Genomic DNA, 9103 nt, shown 5'->3' on the forward strand with positions numbered 1-9103 from the left:
TCAGTGGTGACTGATCTCACTAAAGGCCAGCAACATTTCTTCTGAATACTTCACAAACTGAACAATATACTACTCTGAGAAATTGAAAAGTTGTAGAAATACTGTCGTGGGTTTATTAATTTGCAACCATTATTTATATATCTACAACGATAGATGAAACAGCATACTATGTGATCTTACAAATAACTCATTTTCATGGTAGCATTTCTTACATTACTCACACTCTTTCACCAACTTACCTTATTGTTTTGAGTTTCTGCTAAGCAAGAGAAATGGCAAGTCGAGAATTTGAATTCCACTTTGTCAGGGTAGCAGATAATAGTTGCTCCAAGAAGTGGAAACTCCTAGACCCAGTTTGTGGAATTAATAGAATTTTTCAAGTTGGGGGGCCTCACGAGAAACCACATCCAAGTTATGTTTGATTTACTAGATTGTACGGGTACACTCAGTACTTTCTATTCTTTTCATTTTTAGCCCGCATCTCGTGGTCGTGCGGTAGCGTTCTCGCTTCCCACGCCCGGGTTCCCGGGTTCGATTCCCGGCGGGGTCAGGGATTTTCTCTGCCTCGTGATGGCTGGGTGTTGTGTGATGTCTTTAGGTTAGTTAGGTTTAAGTAGTTCTAAGTCTAGGGGACTGATGACCATAGAAGTTAAGTCCCATAGTGCTCAGAGCCATTTGAACCAGCCATTTTTTTTCCTTTTTTTTTTAGCTTTAAATAATGATAAGCCACATCAACGTCCTCTGGAGAAGACCTCGTAACTGCAAGCAGGAGTGTGACAGCTGGTGTAATGTTGCTTCTTGTGTGGCGGATCGCATCGCGTACCAAAAAATGGTTCAAATGGCTCTGAGCACTACGCGACTTAACTTCTGAGGTCATCAGTCGCCTAGAACTTAGAACTAATTAAACCTAACTAACCTAAGGACATCACACACATCCATGCCCGAGGCAGGATTCGAACCTGCGACCGTAGCGGTCGCTCGGTTCCAGGATGTAGCGCCTAGAACCGCACGGCCACTCCGGCCGGCGCATCACGTACCGTGTCGCATACAGTCATCATAGTGGGAACACGACTGTCGCACCGATAAGCGACACGTGAGCTTCATTACAACGTGTTGTATCGTATATTATACCATTTCCTAATGAGAACCGCACCTTACTGTTCGACTAAACTATTGGTGAAAACTCGCTGGGCACAGCAACGAACATAAAACACCGAGGAGTGTGCATTCGGTTCGACTAGAGTTTATTAGCCAAACAAAACAAACTGTAGGAAAGGCAGGTGTCAGGCTGACATTCATTGGAAGAACCATAAGGATATGTCATTCATCCATGACAGAAGTGGCTTGAAAAATAATTGTTCTACCGATTAATGGCTGTTGTTCATCAGTGTGAACGCTTCCTTAATAGCATTAACAGAAGAAATAGAGAAGATCGAACAAAATGGAGCACGCAGAGTTCGTCATAGTTTCGTTCAGTAAGTACGAATGCGTCACAGAAGTGCTGAACAAACTCATGTTTTATGCACCCCGCAACGCCATCAAATAACACGTGGAGGAATTTCACATTCCCTCACTCGCTGCGCGATAACTATCAGTCCAACAGAAGAAAAGAACAGGACCTTTTTGTAGGAAATTAAATGTAGTTAAATGTTGTACTGAGATACGTTTTTCCTACTGGCCCTGGTTTTCGAATTATTCAAGTGAATGTACTAAAGAGACTTTGAAATTCATTTTTGTTCAGTAACCCGAAACCTTTGGCCTCCATCGAAAATGTGTTGCAGCACAAAATTTAACGACATTAAATTTCCTACAAAAAGCTCCTGTTCGTTTTTTATAGACGACTAATAGTTTACTCGTAGCGATAGAGACAATGTGAAAATTTCGCACATGGCTTTTGAAGGTGTTGTCAGTTGCATATACCCGTAAGCGTGGGCAACTGATTCACCCTGAATGTCTCACAAAACGACCACAACGAAAAAATCAGAGCTTATATTCACGAATGGTGGCTTACCGAGTATAGTTGTAGATGTAATCATAGAAATAAACCGTTCACGGTAAGATCAGGGTACCTGTAAATCCAAACTGGGAGACATTTGCACAGTTATGGAAACAACACAAACGCATAGGTGTCAATAAGACGACAGGCGGGGGGGGGGGGGGGGGGGGCAGGGGGAGGTTGGCTAGAGGGGGCATTTTACCTCCGTGGAATCCAGCGTAAGGCGGTTTTACGCTTTTTTTCATACGCTTCCAGAAGTGAGTGGGTAACCACCAAATATCAAGCGTTTTGTGTCGCCTATAAAATTTACTTCTTGTAGTGTGATACTTCTCGTAAGTGATAATCTCGTTTATACGAAAATGAAAAGTGTAGCGGCTTGGCACCCCCTCCCCTTGGAAAAATATCTGCGATCACCAATGCACATAACTCAGTAGCAAGAGAAGTGGAGCACCATTTTCCGCATTAGCTGTTCCTTGTCAGTTTCAATAGGTATATGGAATTCGTGAACAGAGCCTACTTCTCGTGTTTTTCATCGTGAAGGAGCGTTACGACCAAGAACGGCATCCCCCAGAAACTTTAATAAATAAGAGCGCGAAGCAGCAGTCACGGGCGCTCACGAAATTTTTCCGACGCGAGTTTCGCAACGCCTTGGCTCCGCCTTGGGCTGTATTCCGGCAATGGAAATTGCTGTTTTAATGGGGAAAGTTGGGGCCATTAGCACACGCTGCGCTCTCCGTGCTGCCGCTCTGTCTCGCTTTACTGCCCCATACTGTATGTATAGTTCAGTGCAGCGCGCCCGCACTGGTTTGCCTTGCCCGTCCGCTCACTTTGCAGAACAATACGCTCGATTATTTTCTGGGTGCACACAGCCCTGTTCTCCTGTATTCCCATCTGCACTGCACGTCGCTGCAGCAATATGCGTTTTCCTCGGACATATGCTTCGTATAGAAACTGCAGCAATATCCAGACAGATTTCGATGCAAACGACTACTGTGTGGCAGTATGAGCTGGCGCTTAGGCAGCTGATATGAAACGCATAAAAATGCAGTAACATCCATATATCTATACTTCTACAGAAAGGCAAATCTTTGTCTAACACTGTACCAAAAATCAGGCAAACTTTGCGCGATGCTCTAATAAATGTTTGGGCGGACACATTCGCGAAAACGGAAACGTTATTATCAAAAATCTCGAAAGGAACTTGACCGATTTACTTATGCTTGAAAGACGATACTCTAATAAACTTTTGGAGCGACATAGGCTACACATTTCTTAACAATTTACAAGTTTTCTACTAAAATCGACTGGAGGAAAGAAAATGGTGTTGCTACGCTTTGCTTTAAAATTGTGCTATTTTCTTTTCTTTCTCGCAGTCTTTTTTAAATGTGATAATAGACCATTTAAACCATTATACAAACTGTTTGTCCCATACACAGGGTAATTTTTCCCACCTTCTACGAACTCTAGGGGTTGATTGATGAGAGGATACGTAAAAAAAGTTTAATGAACTTATGTCTGGAAATGCATTGTTTCCATGCTAGTGACCATTTATTCAACCATACGTTGTTGCAGAGTCTGCTGTCTAATACGTGCTGTACCATGCAGCCACGGTTACAGTATGTGCTGAAAATGGTTTCCATATGCCTCCACGCATGCGTGTACGCGCCGTAGCACGTTCTGTGTCTCACGTTCACATCGGCCAGGCTGTAACCGAACAGTGTCGAAGGCAGCATGAGTATGCTGCTCCAGTGTCTCTTCTTCTGGAATGGGCTCTGCATACACGATACTTTCGAGATGGGCCCATAACCAGGTATAGTACTGGTTGAGATCCAGTGAACGAGCGGGCCATGCAACTGGATCCCCTCGTCCGATCTGTCGACCAGGGAAGACACGACCGAGATGCGTCTGGACATGAACGGCGAATTGGGCTGGAGCACCATCATGTAGCAGCCAAATAACTCTTCGAATCATGAATGGCAGTGCTTCCAGCAGGGGAAGCATAGTAAGCCGCAAGAAACGCGTATTGCTACGGCCTGTTTGGCGACGTGGAAGGAAGACTGGTCCCAAAATACGGTCGCCAGTTATCCCGCCGACACATTCCGGCTGCACCGATGCTGGTGATTCTCTGTCATCATACCATGGGGTTCTGCCTACTATACCATATGTGACTGTTATTAAAGTTGAAGATACCATTCCGCGTAAAGGTGGCCTCAGCTGTGAATCGGATTGATGACACAAATCTCGGAATCACGGTTGCCTGGTGAAGAAACCAGTGATAAAACTGCTCCCGATGGGAAATGTCTGTCGCTGGTAAGCCCTGTACACGCTGTAAGTGATAAAGGTAGTAACAACTATCAAAAAGAATGTTCCACACGGTCGTCTGGCTTACCCTGTACTAGTGGGACTACTGCCTGAAACTGACAGGGCGGTCGCCTTCCACAGTGGTAATCACATTTTCCTCAAAGTCTAGTGTCCGAACACTTCGGGTACATCTTTCATTGAATGACGTGGTTGTTATCGGCGGTGATAGGTCTCCTGATGCAACCTCACTGCTCACTGCCCGTTGTCATTTGCATTTCCACAAGTAAACTCCATGTCGTCAAACTCTCGATTCGAATACGGAACCACTGTGTACAACGCTGTATCACATCCACTACAAGGTGATTCAGCAAGAGAAGTGTATCGGACACAACATTACCAATAGTGCTGATGACACTAGCTTGGTAGTAAAGGATGTTGTGTGCAACATTGCCTCGGTTTCAAACAGTGCATTTCATGACAAAAGTCCATGGCTTTTGGAAAGTAAACTAAAGCTAAATCACAATAAGACTTACTTTTTGCAGTTTATAACACATAATTCAACAAAACCCGACGTCTTAATTTCACAGAATGGGCATTTGATTTGTGAAACCGAACTGTTCAAATTTCTACGTATTCAGATGTTAACTTTCGTGGAAAGCACACGTTCAGTATCTTGTTCAGAAATTTAATGCTGCCATTTTTTCTATTCGACCAGTATCTGAAGTAACTGATCGTTCGACTCGAAAATTAGTCTACTTTGTTCATTTTCATTCGTTTATATCGTATGTTTCTTTTTTGCCGGGGGGGGGGGGGGAGTAACTCTCCCCATTCTGAAAGGATATATTTGGCTCAGAAACGGGCGGTTCGGGCAATAAGTTGTGTAAGTACACGAGCCTCTTGTCGACCCCTGTTCACTCGTCTGGGTATTTTGACATTGGGCTCTCAATAAATATATTCTTTACTACCGTTTCTTGTTAACAATATCAGTTTATTCCCAAAATTAAGCAGCTTTCATTCAGTTAGTACTCGACAGAAATCCAGCCTGCGTTTGGATCTGACTTCCTTAACTTTTGTGCAGGAAAGTGTACAGTATACCGCTGCATCCATTTTCAATAAGCTACCACAAGAATTCATAAATCTTAGCAATAATCCACGCTCTCTCAAATGGAAACTGAAGAGTTTCCTCGTGGGCAACTTCTTCTATTCTGTTGAGAAGTTCCTTCAAAAATTAAGCTGATTCTTGTGTTTTACTGTTGACTGCGTTTACTGAAACTAACGGTTTGACGTTTTTTGGGTTCATAAACATTTTATTTTTATCTGTTATTACTTTTACGTTGTCATTTCATGTACTGACACGTTCCATGACCTTAAACATTTTCTCCTCAATTTGGTCCTACGGAACTTGACTTGTAAATAAGTAAATAAATTACTATGGCAGGAGAGGGTGCTAGGGTATGACGTATGAAGAGCTGTGCCACCCTCTATGTGGAAACCATGCATACTGTAATTGTGCCTGCACGGTGCAGAGCATATTAGACCGCAGTCTGTGTAACAAAGTACAATTCAATAAAATGTCTCTAGCATGGAAACCATACATTTCTGAACATAATCTCATTAGAACCTTTTTGTTTCGTATCCTCTCGTCGATCAGTCCCTTTATACATATAGTTCTTCCCGTTGGCACATTAAAACTAAGCGAAAAAATGTCATCGAAGGTAATGTATTCACAGACTCAGCAGCAGGACAAGTCTCTTTCATACCCCGTACGCCAATGATCCCAACCGATTTACCCATTTATTTTTAGCAAATTCAGCTGCCATACAAGGTTTCGTTCGAAATAACGATAAAAAAGGCTCAAGGTCAGAGAGAGGTGGGAAGAGGAGTCGGTCGGGCACAGAAGGAGGAAATGAACATAGAGAAAGAGGATATGGAGAGAGAGAGAGGATGAGGAGAACAGGATGGACAACGAAAGGGGTGGGGAGGAGATGGAGAGAAAGAGAAAGCGAGGAGTAGGAGACAAGGGTATATATCAAATTCCCGCGTGTTTTTAGCAATTGCGAAGCATGGCTGGGTTAGCTGTTATCTTGATCAATTCGGTTGGGGCGTAACGATATGCACGGGCCATTTGGAAGCTGTAAGTTTCATTCCTGTGCTTCTGATGCCCTGCTTACAGTTATCCAGTACTGGCCAGCGTGCCGTCTACTGCTCTTTGCTCAGATGCTGTTGCAGGCCTAGGCCCTCTAAATTACGCACCATCCTAGTAACTAGTACCAACTTCTGGCACACCAGTCGATAAGAGACTTTGTAGAGCCTCTCCTTTCTCTGTTTTGTTTTCTACATACATAAATGATTTGACACACAGTGTGGGCTGCAGTCTCCGTTTGTTTGCCGTTGATGCTGTCGTGTACAGGAAAATGTCGAAGTTGAGTGATTGTAGGCTGATACAAGGTGACATAGACAAAGATTCTAGTTGTTATGGTGACAGGTAGCTAGCTCTATATGTAGAAAAATGTAAGATAACGCGAATGAGTAGGAAAAATAAACGAGTGGTTTTCGGATTCAACATTAGTAGTGTCCTGCTTGACAGTCACATCGTTTAAAAATCTGGGCGTGACGTTGCAAAGCGATATGAAAAGGAATGAGCACATGAGGACTGTGGTAGGGACGACGAATGGTCGACTTCGGTTTCTTGGGGTAATTTCGGGAAAGTGTGGTTCATCTGCAAAGGAGACCGCATATGGGACGCTAATCCGACCTATTCTTGAGTGCTGCTCGACTATTTCGAATCCAGCTGAGGTCGAATTAAAGGAAGACATGGAAGCAGATTAGAGGAGGGCTGCTAGATTTGTTACCTGTAGGTTCGAGCAAGACGCAAGTATTACGGAGATGCCTCAGGAACTCAAATGAGCATCGGTGGAGGGAAGGCGACGTTCTTATCGAGTAACACTGACGAGAAAATTTAGAGAACTGGAAACTGAAGTTGACTGCTGAACGATTCTACTGCCACCAACATACATTAAAGCGACAAAGAAACTGGTATAGGCATGCTTATTCAAATACAGAGGTATGTAAATAGGCAGAATACGGCGGTGCTGTCGACAAGGCCTATATAAGACTACAAGTTTCTGGTGCAATTGTTAAATCGGTTACTGCTGCTGCAATGGCAGGTTACCATTTAAGTGAGTGTGAACGTGGTCTTCGAGTGGGCCCAAGAGCGACGGGACACAGCATCTCCGAGCTAGCGGTGAAGTGGGGATTTTCCCGTACGACCGTTTCATGAGTATACCGTGAATATCAGGAATCCGTTAAAACGCCAAATCTCTGACATCACTGCGGCCGGAAAAAGATCCTGCAAGAACGGGACCAACGGCGACGGAAGAGAATCGTTCAACGCGACGGAAGAGCAACCCTTCCGCAAACTGCTGCAAATTTCAATGCTGGGCTGTCACCAAGTGTCAGCGTGAGAACCATTCAAAAAAACATCATCGATGTGGGCTTTCGGAGCCGAAGGCCCATTCATGTACCCTTGATCGCTGCTCGATACAAAGCTTTACGCCTCGCTTGGGCTCGTCATCACCGACATTGGACTGTTGATGACTGAAAACATGTTGCCTGGTCGGACGAGTCTCGTTTCAAGTTGTATCGAGCGGATGGTCGTGTACGGGTATCGAGACAACCTCATGAATCCATGTACCCTGAAGGTCAGCAGGGTAATTCCGACAGACTTCGGCAATTCCGGTAGGAAAATGCGACACCCCACACGTCCAGAATTGCTACACAGTGACTCCAGGAACACTCTTCTGAGTTTAAACGCTTCAGCTGGCCACCGAACTCCCCAGGCATGAACATCATAGGGCATATCAAGGATGCCTCGCAACGTGGGCATTGTATGTCCTATGCCACCACGTTAAACTATTGAATTTTGTGACCCATTATCTTGGTAGCTTCTTAAGACTCCAACTTACAATTTTCCGTAATTATTAATTGGACTATTCTAGATGCACCAATCTATAATTATTACTAAAATTGTATTGTTGGGCATGTTATGTTTTTTTCTTCAGACACTCAGTTTTTTGTCAGAATTTTGTAAATAAATGAACATAAAAACAAAACAACTCAGGATATTTTAATTATTCTAGTATCATATGTGTTGAATCTCCCATTTGGCATGCTGTGAAAATGTCATGTCTCAACTGCAGTACTTCTTTAGAAAACGGGTCATTTATTGCACAAAGATTTAGTTTAGAGATACTGAGATTTAAAACTTTTTTCGTATTACAAAATTTTGTACAGACTTACATTCCTGAGTCTTTTATGCACTAGAATTGCCCTGGTACATAGTCTGTGTCTTCTTCAGTGTCACAACAGCCCAATGCTTGCCTCCTCCTTTTCTTTCTTGCTTCTTTTGTCATTTGCTCAGCAGTTAACTCTGCTTCACGGACACGAAGCTCATCCAGTTCCCGAAATCCTTTAGCTGTGTTCTGTCTACATCTTACCCCTAACTTCTCCAGAACCTTAAGTCTTTCACAGTTTCCACCATTGAAAGTTATTACAGCATCAAACCCTGCTAACTTTAGCATCATAAGGCCAACAAATATACTTTTAGACACGTGGCACCACACAACATTATTGAAGGACTCATTCACATTCTGGGTCTTCCCGTGTAAACACTTCTTTAGTAGCTCAGGATTTGCCAGATCTCTGTAAATAGGTTTCATTGCCTCCATTACTACCAAAGGAAGAGAATGTTTATGTGTAAATTCATGTAGGGTGCCAGAAAATTCAGCTTGCCTATATTTACACGAA

Source organism: Schistocerca piceifrons, chromosome 8 (genome assembly GCF_021461385.2).
Source record: "Schistocerca piceifrons isolate TAMUIC-IGC-003096 chromosome 8, iqSchPice1.1, whole genome shotgun sequence".
NCBI lineage: Eukaryota > Metazoa > Arthropoda > Insecta > Orthoptera > Acrididae > Schistocerca > Schistocerca piceifrons.